The 18,684-nt window shown below is 37.3% G+C and overlaps 1 protein-coding gene across 6 annotated transcripts in view; it reads right to left on the bottom strand.

The window, feature by feature from the left end:
* mef2cb (myocyte enhancer factor 2cb) overlaps positions 1 to 17,949 on the bottom strand; it is a 92,664-nt gene extending 74,715 nt beyond the window's left edge. For 2 of the 6 annotated variants that reach the window (XM_067438236.1, XM_067438235.1), the window contains exon 1: positions 1,990 to 2,275. The gene's annotated coding sequence lies outside the window, so the exon portion shown is untranslated. Of the gene's footprint in view, positions 1 to 1,989; positions 2,276 to 4,263; positions 4,368 to 15,467; positions 15,517 to 17,934 lie in introns of those variants that run through there. The other 4 variants (XM_067438231.1, XM_067438234.1, XM_067438233.1 and 1 more) reach the window with 3 other exon arrangements.
* Between the last annotated feature and the right edge of the window lie 735 nt (positions 17,950 to 18,684).

Below are 18,684 nucleotides of genomic sequence, written 5' to 3'. Positions count from 1 at the left end.
AGTTTAAACACACATAATGACATTTTTTTGGGGGGGGGGGGGGGGCATAGAACACTTTTAAATGAATGACTATTACTTACAATTAATTGCTACAGAATTTTCAGCCTTCGCTTAAAATATCAATAATCACTGACTGCGCATGCTTTATTTAACTGAGAGCAAAACTGACCTTAAAACCACAAATAAAAACATTTTCCATGTGTCTATCAGGTCAAACCTAAGACAATACATGTGTGCTTCGGAGGGGCACAAAGTGTGCCTGTAAATGCCCCTGACAATCGGCTCAAGTAGCTCAGCCAATCAGAGAGACACGTGGAGAGCTGATCCCTCTTTGAGAGAAGTGTAAGGCCATGTTGTCACTGTTGGTTTTGTGAATCGACAGAAGCCTAATCCCCGGTGATTTCCTAGAGACGACAGGTCTGAGGAGAACCGCTCGTGTTTGTGTGCGCGTGCCTGTGCGTATATGTGCACGGCTATGAGAGGACCCTCTGAGTGTAATCATATGAGTCCACATGCGAGTGTGTTCATTTTCCTCTTGGGCAGATTAAGCAAACACTAAATCCCAGGAGAGCAACAGGTGAGACACTCACACACACGTACATACACACACATAGGAGCTTCATTGATTATGTTCGCCTGTCCGGCAGTATAGTCCGAAAAAAGAGTGCACTTGTGGTAGAAGTGACAGAAATACAATACGCAACGCCCTTTTAGAGAAATTGTACCTCTAGTAAAAATTGTTTAAAAAAATATACTATTAAATTAACTACATATTATATTTTTTTCATGGTTAGGCACAGGAATGCCACACAAAAAAAATCTGTTAGGACAAAAAAAGTGGCAAAAAGATTGTTAATTAAACAATCACATTCATTCATTTACATCTTTATCTGTCTTCACCTTTACTTGTAAAAGTGTGCAGATTGTCATATTTTAGCAGCTAGCAGTTTAATTAGTTACTTTAAATGTAATTAGATTATAACAGCTTCTTACAATAACTTCTAAAAATCTGATATAAAAAATGTTGCTCGCACACGCATGCACACACACATAAAAACTAATTTGCACTTCTTTGCCTTGAAAAACACTTTAATGTATTATGGTAGCTTGAAATGAACCTAAATGTGCTCTAGATTTAATTGTGTGTGTATATATATATATATATATATATATATATATATATATATATATATATATATATATATATATATATATATATATATATATATATATATATAAACATTTGTATATAATCTTCTTTAAGCAAATACACTCTTAATTTAAGACTACTTAGGAAAATAACAAATGAACCCTTATAAAACAACACTTGTGGACTTTTGGAAGTATAATAAACGGATGGTCTCTCAGATTGAGTTAGGCGTATATTTAGTGACTTACAAATATTGCTATTCTTCATCAGAATCAGGATGCTGTGATTTTTTTTTTTTTTTCTCTCCTGGTGAGCTTTTAGTTTATTTGTGTGAATTTGAAGCGCAAGACCTACCTCCATATAATAGACAGCAGAAATGAAAAGTGCCACACGAATGAAAGTTGATCATATTTGAACGCCTGTTAATTCAATTCTGCATTTATCGTCTCATGACCCTCGGACCTTCACACAACCCCGCACACCTCTTTGACTATATTCACAACGGCAGTAAGAGTAAACGCATGCATGACCCCTGTAAAGTGTGTTGGTTTATTCTGCGAGCTGGTGAAGCACTTAAGAAGACCCAAACAAAAGCACGCGCCTGTTTAAAATGCTAATAAAAGTCTACATAAAGGAACACTTGTGATTCTCCTGTCAGAAGTCAGCGATAACGTGTGCTCTCATGTCAACTTTCTTAACGGAGCTACTTTAACTCTCTCTTGTGATCTGACGAAATAACGGAGATATTTACTCATCGCATCATTGTTTACTTAACAGCAATGTCACACAATGTATCAACGAACAAACACGCACCGGTGTCCGGTATCGGTGTCACTTACTTCATGGCGCGTCTGAAGTGTGTCCGGTGAAGTTTGTCCTGCGGTGTGACGGAAGGTGTTGAGCCGCCGGGTGGACTTCACCGCTTCACACTTAAAATCCAGCAAAAATCACCAACACCACCGGGAAAAAGTGTCGTTTTCTAAATGCGTGTTTGTTTTCTCGTGTCTAATAAAGCGTTTCAGATGCTGAGGTTGGTGTCCGTCGTCCACGCTGAGGAATGATTAAGCCGTTATTGCGACTGATGATGTTGAGCTCCGCGCCTCAGCCTCTCTCTCTCTCTCTCTCTCTCTCTCTCTCTCTCTCTCTCTCTCTCTCTCTCTCTCTCTCTACGCAGGGCAAATAATCGGGTTTATTCTTGAAGGGGGACGGGCTTACATCACTCCAGTGTTTTAATGAAAGAAGCGCAACACTAATGCGTTTTTATCTCCTACCCGATCAAGTCAAATCACACCGTGTATAGCTAATCATAGTGCGCATAGACACAATGGCACTTTTAGCTTTGTGACTTTTAATTTCATTTGTACCTAGAGATTATTTTTCAACAGTGTGATTTTAGCAGATAAGTAGATTTTTAATAATTTTTTCTTGAACTGTATATTTTACTATAGTATATATTAGTGGATAGAATGGGACTATATAAAACCATTACACCTAGGCTATAAATGTGCCCATAAAACATGAAAATCCAAGTGTGTGTGTATGTGTGTGTGTGTGTGTGTGTGTGTGTGTGTGTGTGTGTGTGTGTGTGTGTGTGTGTGTGTGTGTGTGTGTGTGTGTGTGTGTGTGTGTGTGTGTGTGTTTTAATTAGATCCAAAGTTTTATAGCCTCTTCTAAAACGTTTTTTTTTTTTTTTTTTTTTTTTTTTGAGAATAATCAAAGTGACAACCTTATAATGTACGTTCATTACTTGTTTTCAGCCACTTTAAATTAAATGAGTGACAATCAGGTTAAAATGTAATTTAGAAAAATTGAGAATTGACAGAAATGAGCTACATTGATGCAGTGCATTTTTATTATTATCTGAAAATATGATAAAAAACATTTTTATAGTGTAGGCGACCTCGATATGTGAAGTTATTAAAAATAATTTTTGGAGGAGTACGCCCATCTAATCTTCTATTTGATACCAAGGTATAAAAAACAACCTTTGCACTTCTTGTTGTTAGGTCTTTTGGCATCCCTCCCCCTCTCCTCCTCCTTTTGTATATTTTATTATTTATTAATTTGTATTTTTCTTCCTATGTTATAGGGGGGCAATGGGAGCTTGCGGACAACCTCGCCCCTTTAAAGTCAAACCTGTTTACCACTTGCGCTAAGAATACATGGGCAAACAAACTCGTGACACAGAACATTTTATTCTCAAGTTCTTTAGAAAACCATCTATGAAGCAGTGTGCTAATGAACCCAGATCTGAAGAATCTACAAAATAACATAAAGGACTTGAGCTAACCCGAGAAACCTATAGAGTGAAAATGCCTCATATTCATATAAGCCTGCATAGATTAGTGCCCTCTCACAGCCCAGCAATACAATCTTCCCACCATATATTCAAATGAGGTTCCTTATCACTGGATATAAGTACTTTAACACATGCTAAACATGAATAAATCACAGACAGATCTGTACCAACATGACAGGCTTTACACATCTAAAGAGGAATCAAAATTAGCAAAACCTTGGTTACTATCACCAAAGCTCTCCATGCATGCCATAATGTGAAAGTTCAGAAATACTGTTATAGTTGAATCCACGTTTAAGGGTTTTTATAAAAGAATAGAAACTATCATATATCGGGGGGTTTTCAGTTCCTCTTCCATCTTAAAGCGGTCATCCGAATTGCTTCATGCCAGTAGTTCATTGTTCCACGAAACGATTGCATTAGAATTAACCTTAAGCCCCACTTGAGTCACCGACAGACAAACCAGAGGTAGAGGTAAAACATGAAATCAGTTAATGAATTAATAAAACCTGCTAATCTGCCTGACAGACTGTAACAGGACCCAGGGGTATCAGCTTCCGTGGGATCCCACTTCTGGGTCACAAGACACTGTAATCTTGAATTGCATTTTTATTGGTAATTTCAATATCTAGATCAATACCGCTTCGGTTCCACCAGCTATATGATAGCGAGTTTCATCAGATTCTCTGATTCACCATATATTTACATGGACAGTTCCTCACACTATATCAGTGGAAATATCTTTAGCATCAAGATCAGATTTGTATTAATTGTTATGTCCATTGGAAAAGCATTTATATCATGTTATACCCACCGTGTTTCAACACAATTCCTTCAGCCCTTCCAGCTCCAGCGCACAGTCTTAGCAGGAAGACCCTCTAAGGTTTCAGTGTGTGGTTTTGTTTGTTTAGTTGGCACCTGGTGAAGAGACACAAAGGGAGAGAGAAATTCTTTCTGTGTTAATAGCTATATCTTAGGCACAGCGTTCAAGATACACTGCATGGCTGGGGGAACTACAAAAGGAATAAATAAATATATAAACACCGTTATTGAGTTGCCTCTTGCATATTCATGTGGTAGGTAAACTAGATAAAGAACAGGAAGAGGAACAGAAACAACAGTAACTACAGCGACTATACCGTATACCATTGATGTTGATCTGTATGAGAATAATCATTTATCTTAGAAATCACTTTTCTTTTCTGATATGCACAAAGCTATTATTACACATTTGCGAGTAAATATTTACGTTTTGTTCCTGTCATTTCCTGCCATTCTTTTTCTTACTCCCTATTTTACAGTTCAGCCTATTATTTACACAGTTTAACTATTACTAAGTGGAGTTTTATACAGAAAGCTGTTTAATGGATGATTTTTTTCTCTCTCTTTTAAATAGGTCTCCCCAGAAAATGTTGTCAAATATCAAAACACTAAAAATAATCGCAATTATTATTATTATTATTATTATTATTATTATTATTATTATTATTATTATTATTAATGAAACAATCACATCCACAATAAAACATTGTTTACATATGTATGTGTGTAGCTACTATATTGAAATCGAAAACTTTTTTGGATGTGATTAATCGCGATTAATTGTTTGACAGCACTAATTATCTTATATTATATTATATTATATTATATTATATTATATTATATTATATTATATTATATTATATTATATTATATTATATTATATTATATTATATTATATTATATTATATCATATTATATTATATTATATTATATTATAATACACCTTAAGAAAAAAAAAACGATGAAATAAATATATAAAAACATATTTAAATATTAGATATGTTGAATATTTGGTTTTATTTGGATTGGTCATTTTCACTATAGTTCAGTCTGCTAAACATTGTGCAGTAGAGCTGACTAAAGAGTTTGTTACAATTTCTAAATTTGCCTGTTAAATGTTCCCCAAAAGCACTTTACTGTAATATCTCAAAAGGGTATTTATGTCAATGGAAACATAAAACATTGTAAGTTAGATTTCCTGACCTAATTTACAAACAGACAGACACATACTGTATACATGTGTATACACAAATGAATTATTCTCCCTCTTGTTTTCCTTGGCTGTCAATCGCTACCAGACTGTCGGTCCAAACTGAACCTGCTTGCCATCACTCAGGATCAACAATCCGATTTCCAGTAAGTTCAAAGCCACAAGGAAAGTGTCCAGTAGTAGTTATGTCATTTCGTATACACATACAAGAGGCTTTTCAGAGAAAGGTAATTTTGAGGTTTCAGCCTCATCTGTTCATGTTTGTAACGAGCAGATGTAAGGAGATGGAAGATAAATACACAATGTTAGTTGGTGACAATAATCCCGCCTACATTGTTTTCTTTTCGGGAGCCCTGTAGTTACCCACGTGTGTCTTATTATCTTCAGTCAGACATAAGTAGCGTTCATGGAGGATAGAGGGACAAGGCCTCTATTTCGCTTTATTTCAAGAGCCCAAAAAACATCAACACATTTTCTTTGGCAAACAGGAACAAGCAAGGCTGTGTTAGTGTATGAGTGTGTGAGTATACGTGTGTAATCTGTTGATGATCACACTCATGTGAAAACACAATCTGGCTGTCAGTGCTGATAACGCTGTCAAGTGCTCAAACACCAGCGCCGAGCATTCACAGTGCAGGAGAGCGCCGGGGATGAGCCGGTCTCCCAGGTCTGGCCAGATCATAGATTTTTCTTTTCCCTCTGCGTTTTCTCAGTTTATCTCACTCCTCCCCTCTGCCTCTCTCTCTCTCCTCCTCTCCCTCTCCCGCTCCCTTTCTCTGCCACCCTTAATTTCACCCATTTCCCGTGTCTTGCCCTCGTTTCTCTCCTTAACTTTGAAGTTTTAGATAGGCAGACAGATAGACTTGCAGACAGACATAGAGAGGAAAAACACACTTACTAATTGGGGTATTTATGCAGCACAAAGTTATGTAATAGTCTCCAAAAAAGTTTAGAAATGGCTTAAGAGGGCTACGAAAAGGCACTTTTGTTTCTGCCTCAGTTCAGTAAGCATTTATATCTAAATGTGTTCTCTTTTCAACCCTCATATGTTTTTTTTTTTTTTTTTACGTTTGGGATCCCAGATACATAAGTAAAAGTAGGCAAGCAAGTCAGTCAGCCAGATAGATAGACAGACAGACAGACAGACAGACAGACAGACAGACAGACAGACAGACAGACAGATAGATGATATATAGATAGACAGACAGGCAGACAGGCAGACAGATAGACAATAGATAGAAAGGCAGATAGACAGGCAGACAGACAGACAGACAGACGATAGACAGACAAAAAATAGACAGACAGACAGACAGACAGATAGACAGACAGACAGACAGACAGACAGACAGACAGACTGACAGACAGACAGACAATAGATACACAGACAGATAGACAAACAGACAGACAGATGATAGACCGATAATAGATAGATAGACAGACAAAAAATAGACAGACAGACAGGCAGACAGACAGACAGACAGACAGACAGATAGATAGACAACAGTTAGACAGGCAGACAGACAGACAGATAGATAGATAGATAGATAGATAGATAGATAGATAGATAGATAGATAGATAGATAGATGGATGGATGGATGGATGGATGGATGGATGGATGGATGGATGGATGGATGGATGGATGGATGGATGGATGGATGGATGGACGGACGGACGGACGGACGGACGGACGGACGGACGGACAGACAGACAGACAGACAGACAGACAGACAGACAGACAGACAGACAGACAGACAGACAGACAGACAGACAGACAGACAGACAGATAGATAGATAGATAGATAGATAGATAGATAGATAGATAGATAGATAGATAGATAGATAGATAGATAGATAGATAGATAGATGTGTAGACATATGTGTTTTTATTTGTACAGAGGGGAAGGGAAGGAGGCCTTCATGGGGACAGTCTGTTGATTCTAATAATACTGATACTTCAGGAGTGTGTATAACAGTCAGATAATCTTAATTGTTGAAACTTAAACATGTACATTATACAAAACTAACATGCACTGAACATCCATGTTACCTTTAATCATACAGATTCATTTATTCATAAACATCCTGCTCTCTATAAATCAGTGCACCATTTTGTCATGTTTTTTTTTTTGTTGTTGTTGCAATTTGGTGGCAAGCAGATATTAAGCAATCGAGTTCAGCAGTAGTTCTCAAAGGGAAGCTGAGATGTCATCTCGCATTAGCTCCTCTGACCCTTCAATGTCTTCATCCACAGCAAACCGTTTCCCATATAGCTTCATCTCAAAGTAATAAAAAAAGTGCAACTTTAACTTTCCAAGCATAGAAACTTCTGAAAGCGCATAGCTGATGAAATCATCACGGTTTGAGTCCTCTCCACATTTCATTTCAATAGCACCTGAGCACGCTAACACATATTGTGGTTGGAAGAAAACCGGTAGTGAAGTGTTGACTCGTGTGGGGACAAATTTGGTAATTTGCATGTTCTGTTGGGCAAACAGCGCGTGAACGCTACACCTTTGATTCATTATAAATGAACCACAAGCAGCACAACACGGTTAAGCCTTTGTGCAGGATGCTGCTGCTCTGGTTTCAGTATTAAAGCTGTGTGCTGGAAAAAGCCACCCCAGTTCCAGTTACCCTGCACTCTACTGAAGTCTTTATCTCCCCTGTCAATACACCTGTACGCTGTCCCACTTGCTAATGGAGGCCTAAATAGGAGTTAGTGTCAAATGACAGTAAAAGTTGAAAACTATATTTACTTCAGCTCCAAACATGTTAAAGCACATAAAGGGCAGTTTCTTGGAACAGCTCTTTGCCTTGTGAGGGAAATGTGTAACTGCAATACATACCTCTGCCAACAGGGGCGCACTAAGGCTTCCCAACCCTCTCCATCACAACTAATACAATAGTTTAACTGTAAGTCGAATGGATGCAGCAACAAGCATATGCTAAGCAGCATGACTCACAGTAACATGCATCTATTAAATCAAAATGAGGGCGTAAATCTCTCAATATAAGCACTGGCATACTCTCTGTCTCATTTTACATTACATTTCTGAATTTTGCTGCTTCCTAAATTACGCGGTTGATTGGATCACTTTTACGTCCTTGTATATTTTACCATTTTAGCTCAAAATTCCCTTTGTTTATCTAATGTAAAAAATAAAAAAATACAAAAATTCATACTCTAATGATTTTTCCTCCTTTGAATGGTGGAAACTAATTCACTCTCTGCAAAACTCGCACAGTTATTTCATTGTTACACATGCTTTTTTCTCTCTCTCCCCACAACGGCGACACTAAAAAAGATGCCAGCATCACATTTTTCTGTCTCCAGACTTAGAATGCCAACCGGTGTTTCCTGAGCTTGTGCAGAAGTCGGGTCCTAACAGATGGTGGGCATTATGGACAGGCAATGGAAATTCTACCTGTATTTTCTTATGTATATTCCAAACTGGTCATATAATAGTTACTATACCAGACACTGTAGATTATCTGTGCAGGGGGTGGTTACACACAAGTAGAAGTATGTCTGATGTGTGTGATTTTTTTCTTTTTTTTGTTACTCTTTCATCCCTTCACTTTTTGTCTGTGTTGTTCTCTCATTTATTCTCTTTCCAGCACTTTTGAAACTGCAGCCCAGTTGCACTCGTGCACACTTCAGGTGGTAAAGAAATCAAACCCTCTTTTTTAACTTTCTTGCTTTCTCTTCTCATACTGTAGTATAAAGAAGAAGAAGAAGAAGAAGAAGAAGAAGAAGAAGAAGAAGAAGAAGAAGAAGAAGAAGAAGAAGAAGAAGAAGAAGAAAACAGAACCACTGTCCTCTTGACCTAAGACATGAACTGAGAAGCCCCTCTCTATATGCCACATAAACTACAGAATAAACTGGACCTAGGTTTACACCACAATGGAATGGTTGTGTTATTATAGCCTTACACACACTGAATAATTTTTTTTAAAAAATGATTTAAAAATAAGTTACCTGGTTGCCTTAAAATTTTGAGTTCATTGAAATAAAAAAAATTGAGTTAATACAATGAACATTTTTGAGAATCGACAACCTTTATTTAAATATTATTAAAGGATTTTGTATGCAAATTGGGTATTTGTGTGTTTTATTTGTGATGACGCAGTGAAACATGCCAAATTGTGCTGTTTTGATGATTTATCATTTTTTAATGTGGTTCAGATACCATTATATTTTGAGTTTCTATTTATTAAACCATTTTCCTTCATTGTATCAACTCAAATTTTTAATTTCAATAAACTCCAACCAGGTTACTTACTTTTTTAAGTTAAACCAACAATATATATTTTTTTACAGTGCATTTACAACAAGGATACGTTCATTTGCAAATGAAAACTCATTATTTCATGTCAGAACACAAAAATTTACATTCACTAGAATGTTGTGGTTGATAAGAATTTTTAATGTTTACCAAAAGCTCACCAAGGCTGCATATATGTGATTCAAAAAATAGAGTAAAATAATATATAATAATAATATTATTACAATTCCAAATAACCATTTCTTTCTTTAAGAAACGGTTTAATATTAATTAATACTAATTATTTATTTAATATTAATCAACTATGTACTTACTATAGGGTTAGAATTAGGGTTATGTTTAGGGTTAGTTGCATGAAATGATGCATAATTTACTATAATTATACTATAGTTACTACAGGTAATATAATGGTATATATATATATATATATATATATATATATATATATATATATATATATATATATATATAAAAATATATATATAAAAAAAAATATATATATATATATATATATATATATATATATATATATATATATATATATATATATATATATATAAACAAAAAACAAAGATATACTGTAAAATAAAGTGTTAAAAAAATTTACTGAAAAATTTAAATACATTTTCACATTCTGTATTAAACCTTCAAAATTTTGTATGATAAGACAAAATCTTGACTACACCTGTTTGAAGTCGATAGATTCAGCAAAGTCAATTTTGAGAAAATTCCAAAGGTTTCAAAGCAAAATCACCTAGCAACTTTACCTTAAAATCCCTGGTAATATCACCACATTTGATAAGTCAAAACATATAGGAAACATTTATATTCAACTTTTTTCCATAATACCACAATTTTTGGATTAACATTAATGAAACAGACAGCCTATTTTGACCTACTGTATCACATGGGTCTAATAAAATGTTACACATCATGTGTTTCCCCCAAAAGTTAACCAAATGTTCACATAAGACATACCATAATGTTTCCGTGAATACTCTCAATGACAGACATTTTGAAATACTGTAATTCGGTGTATGTGTATATCTGGATCGCATGCTGTCTGAGGCGTTTGAAAATCAAATTTCATTGGTTCAGACATCAAACTTTTGCTGAAGGGAAACACCAGGCATCGAGAAGCGAGCAGAGAAAAGGGAATCTTTAATTGAGATTTGGGATCGCTAGACGAGGGCTTAATGAACTAATTCTGTGGATAGCTCAATTTCGACATATTGCAAATAATGATAAAAAAAAAAATATTTTTGGTGAACTATGACTTTAGAGGGGAACTGCACACCCCAGAGTAAAGCAAATGATTATCAGTTTTAAAATGTTGGACTCAATATATAGTGTTCCTTACAACTTACTAAAGATCCATTGATATTGACATGCAGCCAGGAATTGTGTTTTCTTACATTTACGTGAGCGTGAGTTCGATGCTGGGGAAAATACGTAAAGCAAATTTGTCTGTGAAACTTTATATAAATGCTCTTTTCAATGTTAGTTTCATATCGTCCAGCCCTAAAATGTGTAAAGCTTTTGTCTGGGAAAAACATCCAATTATGTATATAAGATGGTAAATATTTAATTGATGAGTTGTCAGAGGTATGATTTTACCCTAAAATTCAACATATTGACACAAAATGATAACTGCAAATCCATGTTTCGCTGCCTGGAGTCCAGTTGTTGCAGTGAATTGCATCGACCCATTTGCTTCTATTTTCTCTTTTGGTAGTCTGTAAAATTATACCTCCGATTTCTTGTCAAATCCGTTTGTACAATCAATCTCAAAGCTCTTTCCCTTTTTAGATGTGTTTCGTGTGTTTTTTGCAGCATTCACGCTGAAAAAACAATGATGCCACTCAATCTTTTTGCCACTCGGTGGGTGTAACCGCAATGAATCCGACGGTGATGTCACATGCATATCCTCTATTTTAAAATCAAATATTATTTGCAAATAGTGTCAATTGTTTACTTGTTAACTACATATCTTTGTACTTTCTAAAATGTCCTATTCTTTATTACCTTAAATCCCTCCCTAATCCTTTAATATACTTCATTTAAATAGAAAGACCAATAACATCTCCCCCCTCCAACACGCACACAAAATCTTTGGTCCCCCAAAGTTCAAGACATGGTTACAGTATGGTTTCATCAGTGTGAGACTTTAGATGCGTCATGTGGATCTCAAATTCCCTAATTTACTACTCAGACTAAATGAGATGTCAGAGGTTTTTAACAAGTCAGAAAACCGGCCTCACGCACACACGCTCGCAGAAGCTTCACCCTGGAGAATATAGAAGCAGCGCTGAGTCTTGAGGAGTGATTCTGGCTGTACACATACCGGCGCGGCGTTGCTCTGCTGAACGGATGCCGCCTAAACCTCTTTGTGCCTGCAATAGCACCCCAGACTCATTCTTATTCAAACAAGATGAGACTGGAGGCAGGCAACAGAGATTAGCCTGAGATCAAAAGGCGGTGAAGCACTCGTGTTTTGTAGATTCAGACGGGCCCCATCCGACATGTAAGACCCACGGAGGAGCTGAGCGGAGCGTTGCGCCGATGCCACCCTCTCCAAGGGGCAGAGGAGTGGATGAGCAAAGAGAGAGAACGAGAATAAAGAAAGGAGCAACGTCAGAGGGCCAAGACTACAGCTCCAGTGTGAAATATTGGAATTAGATTATGAAAAAGAGAGAGAAGAAAGAAAAAGTAAGCCATCACTGCGAGCGTTTATAGTAGGACAAAGATTATTCTCCATTTTTTTTTCAACGCTATGCGATGAAACTGTTTCCATGTGTTTAATTTGTCCGCTTATTTTAAATATGAAATACAGATCCAATAGACAGTAATATGGAAGCATGTAACCTAAGAACATGGCATCTGGATCTGCAATATGCAACATAAGGATGGTAACTACTGCGACGCCTGCGTGCCAACTGTGATTAATATAAATAACTGTGGGGGGTTCATTTCTCAGCACTGTATATGTTTCGTAGTTAATGCACAAACAGGTCCATCTTTGTCGCACCCTTAACGGTGAGTGGCTTCGTTTCTTTGCTAAAGTCAGATCACTTATGCTTTTAAATGCTCTGATAAATAAGAGAAAAAAGCAAACAAGGCTGATTGCCATATTTATGTGTAATTTCCGGTTAATTTGGGGATATTATAGATTTAACACGGGAGCCTGCAGGAGCTGGGAGAAGAGGACTAGTGCACGAAACACACACACACACACACACACACACACACACACACACACACACACACACACACACACACACACACACACACACACACACACACACACACACACACACACACACACACACACACACACACACACTCAAACAGGCAGACAAACCGAATCCTGACATAGCCACTGGCGAATAGACAGAGAAGGGTTCAAAAAGAAAAGGGTGCCTCCTCTACAAAGTGCACCACCTTTGCTGCGAGAAAACAACGCTCTTTTCCAACCACAATTCAGATCAAAGATTTTTATTTATTTATTTATTTTGGTAGCGAGAAAGTTTTTCAAATGACAAACATGGGAGCTTTGGTAAACTGGGTCAGAGCTGCCTTGCCTGTGTCTCCATGGGGTGGGCTGGTGGGGGGTGCAGAATGTCACACCCTGAACACCCAGGAAGAGAGGGATTAGATGGCAGAAAGCTTGTAAGTGATGCTTTCTTAAAAATATGCTGCCTCAGAAATATTGTTCTCAGAATGCAAATAAACTATAGAGGAGGAGGCAGATTGAATACCGATTTTATTCTCAAAGGAACAAGCTGATGTCAAAACTAAGCATATATTGTTGAGTCTTATATATAGCATATACATACATAAAGTGTAAACATATACTGCTTTTTCAACAATAAACATACATTTTATGTGTGTATAGTCTGATTTACTATCGTTGTGGGGACTCTCCATAGACATTTTATACTGTACAAATTGTATATTCTATACCCCTACAGTACATTAACCCCTAAACCTATCCGTCTTGGAAAACCTTCTGCATTAAAAAAATAAAAATAAAATTGTAGCTTGTGTAAATATGTACTGTCATAAATAAAACAAAACTAAGCTTATATTGTAGCCTGGATGCCAGCCGAACTTAGCTCCGCCCACAACATTTTTAGGTCGGGCAGTTCGGTCTGGCCCTGCTCCATAGAGGAGTAATTATCCCCGAACAGAAACTGTTCGGACCAATGAAATCATCAGGGCAGGCTTCAGACGATGATGGACAGATGATCAACAGTAAGGTAATCATGCGCGTCATCAAAATGACTTATAAAAGGATTATATTTGTTGAAATCCTAAACAGAGCTTATTTGTATATGCATTCATCTTCACAATTTCTCTCAGAAATGATGATCATGTTGGGTAAGTACTCTGTATATCATAACATTTTAAATTTTTTTACAACACCGGGAAAGATCGTGTATTCCAGCCTGATTTCAGCGCGCGTGCAGACAGGGTTGCCAAGTTTTTACAACAAAACCCGCCAACTACTAGCCCTAAACAATAGCTTCTCGGGGGGTTCTCCGGGGGAAAAATGGTGTTTGGGGGGTAAAATGTGTGTTATTTTGTCAAGGTTGCCTGCTAAAATTCGCACTCATGGGTCTATATCACATAATATAGTCGCTTCAACTTCGGACATAGAAAACAACCGGCGGGGAAAAAACACGGACTTGGCAACACAGTGCATTTGAACTATGTTGACAATCGTTGCTCTGATTGGTTGTAGGTCTATCCAATTGATGTCTTTCCTGGTTCGGTTGAAACACGCCCCATAATCACAGCCCAATGGAGTACTTTCAGACTCATATTCTGACTAGAATTGAGTATGACCACGTCAGGCTACTTATATTGTTGTCTAAAACTGTAAATGTATATATTAACAAATAATATTATTTAAAACAAATACATCCATTACATCTTATCGTCTTTGCAACATATACTGCAGTTTTCAAAATAATAATGACATTCATCTTTATTATACCTTATGGTTGAATTTTAATTTGTATGTATGTCTCAGAATTATGAAATATTTATCTGTTTTCTTAAATTTTAAGCACTTCCCAAAGATTCTCATGAGGAAACTTGTCAAACTGTTCAGATCGCTTCTGCTAATGTAAGCTTACCAATTCCCCAGCTATTTAAAACTTAAACTAGCAATGTCAAACTTGTACTAAGGCCAGAGTGATACAAATTGATATTGATTCTTATGTGGCAGCTAGCTCACAAGTGACAAGAATCAACAGTGTTCTGAGACTAGGAGGTTTCCCCCATGCTTCAATTCAAACCAAGCAAATAGTTGTTGGATTCAATTACTTTGAACAGAAGTAATAATTTAGTCCGACGTTGAGGAATTAGAACAACATAAAAGCACCAAATAATCTTGGGATTAGAGAGTCCTCGTGTCTGTGATAATTTCAGTTGTAGATTAATTATAGAAATAAATACAAATTGTTATGTAGATTATTAGTAACTTGTTTAACCTGCGATGTTTTAGACCCTCAAACATCACAGCTCTCACTGTTTGAACTGAAATCCCCTCACAGAAGGACAAATAGAAAAACCTCCCTACAACATAATATGCGCGACCACTGTGCAGTTCTCGATTTTTCCACAGACAAAATGGTTCAGCTCATCACACGAGGGGAAGGAGGAAGGGAAGAGCTTGGAGAGGGAAAACTCACCGGTGCCGATCTTGTGCTTCCCCAGGAAGTCACACCCTGCAGCTCCAGCTGTGGGCCAGGTTAATCAAACGGTAAAAAAAATAAAAAATATTAATAACAATAAAAGGACTGAACACAAAAGAAATGCCCTGCATTAATAAAGCCAGACCAGCTGGCTTTGAAAAGAAAACCCGATGTGGGTTGTGTTGCGCCGCAAACTCTCTTGGATCTGAAAAGGGTGCTATGCATGTACACAGAAATGAGACACTTGTTCACTAAACACACGCCCCTATGAAAAAGTGACCCATAAGATTTGTGGCACAAGTATTTGGCAGTGCCTGATCTCCACCTGTTCCTGTCTCTCCAGGCTCAGAGGTAAATTTAGGCTTGAGATATCAGTGACACTCAGACCTTTGTCATTGCTGGAATTTCTGTCGCAACTGTCATCAAGAAAATCAAACAAAATGGGACATGCCTTGTATGTCTGTTTGTCTGATTGTCTGTCTGCCTGTCTGTCTGTCTGTCTGTCTGTCTGTCTGTCTGTCTGTCTGTCCGTTCTATCCTATCCTATCCTATCCTATCCTATCCTATCCTATCCTATCCTATCCTATCCTATCCTATCCTATCCTATCCTATCCTATCCTATCCTATCCTATCCTATCCTATCCTATCCTATCCTATCCTATCCCAACCCATCCCATCCTATCAATCCCATCCAAAATTATAGTTTGCTTACACATAATATATGTGTGTGTACTGTGTATTAGTATAATGTACACTCACCTAAAGGATTATTAGGAACACCATACTAATACTGTGTTTGACCCCCTTTCGCCTTCAGAACTGCCTTAATTCTACGTGGCATTGATTCAACAAGGTGCTGAAAGCATTCTTTAGAAATGTTGACCCATATTGATAGGATAACATCTTACAGTTGATGGAGATTTGTGGGGTGCAAATCCAGGGCACGAAGCATCCCACAGATGCTCTATTGGGTTGAGATCTGGTGACTGTGGGGGCCATTTTAGATTTTTTAGGCCATTTTAGGCCATTTACAGTGAACTCATTGTCATCTTCAAGAAACCAATTTGTTTGATTTGAGCTTAGCGACATGGTGCATTATCCTGCTGGAAGTAGCCATCAGAGGATGGTACATGGTGGTCTTAAAGGGATGGACATGGTCAGAAACAATGCTCAGGTAGGCCGTGGCATTTAAACGATGCCCAATTGGCACTAAGGGGCTTAAAGTGTGCCAAGAAAATATCCCCCACACCATTACACCACTACCACCAGCAGCCTGCATAGTGGTAACAAGGCATGATGGATCCATGTTCTCATTCTGTTTACGCCAAATTCTGACTCTACCATCTGAATATCTCAACAGAAGTTGAGACTCATCAGACCAGGCAACATTTTTCAGACCATCAGACCATCAGACCAGTCGGCCCATTCTCCTCTGACCTCTAGCATCAACAAGGCATTTTTTCCCACAGGACTGCTGCATACTGGATGTTTTTCCCTTTTCACACCATTCTTTGTAAACCCTAGAAATGGTTGTGCATGAAAATCCCAGTAACTGAGCAGATTGTGAAATACTCAGACCGGCCCGTCTGGCACCAACAACCATGCCACGCTCAAAACTGCTTAAATCACCTTTCTTTCCCATTCTGACATTATGTTTGGAGTTCAGGAGATTATCTTGACTAGGACCACACCCCCAAATGCATTGAAGCAACTGCCATGTGATTGGATGATTATATAATTGCATTACTGAGAAATTGTTATATATATATATATATATATATATATATATATATATATATATATATATATATATATATATATATATATATATATATATATATATATATATATATATATATATATATATATATATATATATATATATATATATATATACATTATCTGCATGCAAATATGTATTAGATACATACTTGAAGGAGTGTGTATTTATGTATACGTAATAATTATTCATATATATTATGTGTAAACAAACTTTTATTTTTGATGTGATTAATCAATTGCCCAGCACTAATAAAAACATTATGAGAATGTGAAATACAAACCGTGATTACTGTCATTGATTGCCATTATTTCTTTGCTGTTTAAATTCACATGATAACACATTATACTGACAGTGACACAATGTGAACTTTCAAGACATATTTATACCAATCCAATTATGAATGATATTTTAACCTGGAATAGCGCAAGTAAAGGGAAGACGAGCATTTACCGCTTCAAAAGTCTTTTCCCTCGGGTTCACGGTATTCCATTCTCTCAGTGACATCACATTTGTATTGACCCTGTTTACAATATCCTGGGGATATCTGACATTTAATGGGAATGGGTTTTGGTAAGAAGGAATGAGTTCATCATACATATCTAGTGTTACAACAGCATAATGGGGATTTCATTGGAATGTGGCACAAAAATACGACAAAAAGCAGTTAAAGAGTTTGCTTACTGTAAAAACACTGCAACAGGATGTAGACGAGGTCAGTCACAAGGGAGGAGGAAACTGTTAAGGGGGAAACATACATAATTATCCCTTACTGTACAGAGCACTCAGTAACAAAAGCATAATTTGTTAGTAATTGCATTTATTATTGGCCCTCCGCACTTATCTTAACTTAGTTACAATTCCAGGCTTCATTCAGCATCCAGAGCGACAACCTGGAAAACCGCATTTCTGAGTCAGCACACCTTTCTCGCTTTCTCCTTCTTTGCTGTCTCTCTTCTCTCCACTAAATGACTCACAGGCAGTTATTCCCTATATTTAATAAACTAATGGGAATGTCTAACAAGCTGGAATGTCTCTGTCTTTTCTGGCCATGTTATAGCGCTCCGTGCCGGACACAAGCTGTGTGTTCCAGTGGCAGCAACAGCAGCAGCAGCAGCATGCAGGAGTCTGGTTGTCTGCGCGGCTCTAAGGGAAAGAGGACCAGTGTGGCAATGCACAGCAGCAGAGACGCCCCAACCATCAACCACAGGAGCCAGCCCGGCTCCCCCCATGAGGCACGCTGACTGGACCCAAGTGTGTGTGTGAGGGAGAAAGAGACAGAGAATAAGAGTAGGATTTGTTCAACTTTTTTATAAGTATATTTTAGTGTGGGAAGTATGCCTATACTTTGCACCGTGTGTTCAGTTATCTTAAAGGTGACAGTGGACTAACAGGAAGCCCAAAATGGCATCTTTCCTGAGGCAGCGTGCCGTG

Source organism: Pseudorasbora parva, chromosome 3, assembly GCF_024679245.1.
Source record: "Pseudorasbora parva isolate DD20220531a chromosome 3, ASM2467924v1, whole genome shotgun sequence".
Classification (NCBI taxonomy): Eukaryota; Metazoa; Chordata; class Actinopteri; order Cypriniformes; family Gobionidae; genus Pseudorasbora; species Pseudorasbora parva.
The sequence above is the reverse complement of the archived record's forward strand: the minus strand, read 5'-3'. Positions and strand labels throughout refer to the sequence as shown.